The following is a 668-nucleotide window of genomic DNA, read 5'->3' as shown; positions in this document are numbered from 1 at the left end:
GTATCTTGTGTTGTCTGGTTTCTTTCACTTAGCTTATTTTTCAAGGTTCATCTGTGTTGTACTGTGTTTCAGTATTTCGTTGCTGAGTAATATTTGCATGGCAATTGTACATTTTATTCATTTTTCTGTTGCTAGACATTTTGGTTGTTTAATGCCATGAACATTCATGTACAAGTTTTTACTGGACAGATATTTTCATTTCTCTTAGGTGGATCCTTTGATAACTCTGCTTAACCTCTTCAGAAGCTAAAAACCAGCTACCTTTCCAAAGCAGCTAAAGCTACCTTTCTAAAGCAGCTAAACCACTTAGCACTGGGACTTTGAAATTTTGTATCCCCAGTGGCTAGTACAGTGTTTACTGAATGAATGTTGTTAAATTTCTCATGATTAGTTTGTCCACAAACTTTCTCAAATAACCAATATGAACTTTTTGGTTATAAATTATAACTCAGTACAAGTCCACAGTATGTATATACTTATTAGCACTGTCATTTTCATATATATAACATTTTGGTTTATATACAGATGAGAGAAAAGCTGATTAAAATTATAAAAGTGGAAGTCCGATTTAGTCTACCATTCATTTGGCCTCTGACTTTTGTATTTCATTTGCTTATATGATTTATAAAAGTGATACCAATTGATCTTTCTCATGCATAAAAATGGCC

At 32.5% G+C, this 668-nt stretch overlaps 1 protein-coding gene across 7 annotated transcripts in view; it reads right to left on the bottom strand.

Annotated features, from left to right (window-relative positions):
- The window catches only part of DMTF1 (cyclin D binding myb like transcription factor 1), a 44,018-nt gene that overhangs the window by 4,537 nt on the left and 38,813 nt on the right, over positions 1 to 668 (bottom strand). The window lies entirely within an intron of this gene.

This window comes from Papio anubis, chromosome 4 (assembly GCF_008728515.1).
Source record: "Papio anubis isolate 15944 chromosome 4, Panubis1.0, whole genome shotgun sequence".
NCBI lineage: Eukaryota > Metazoa > Chordata > Mammalia > Primates > Cercopithecidae > Papio > Papio anubis.
Note: the sequence above shows the minus strand (reverse complement) of the source record. Positions and strands in the feature narration are given on the sequence as shown.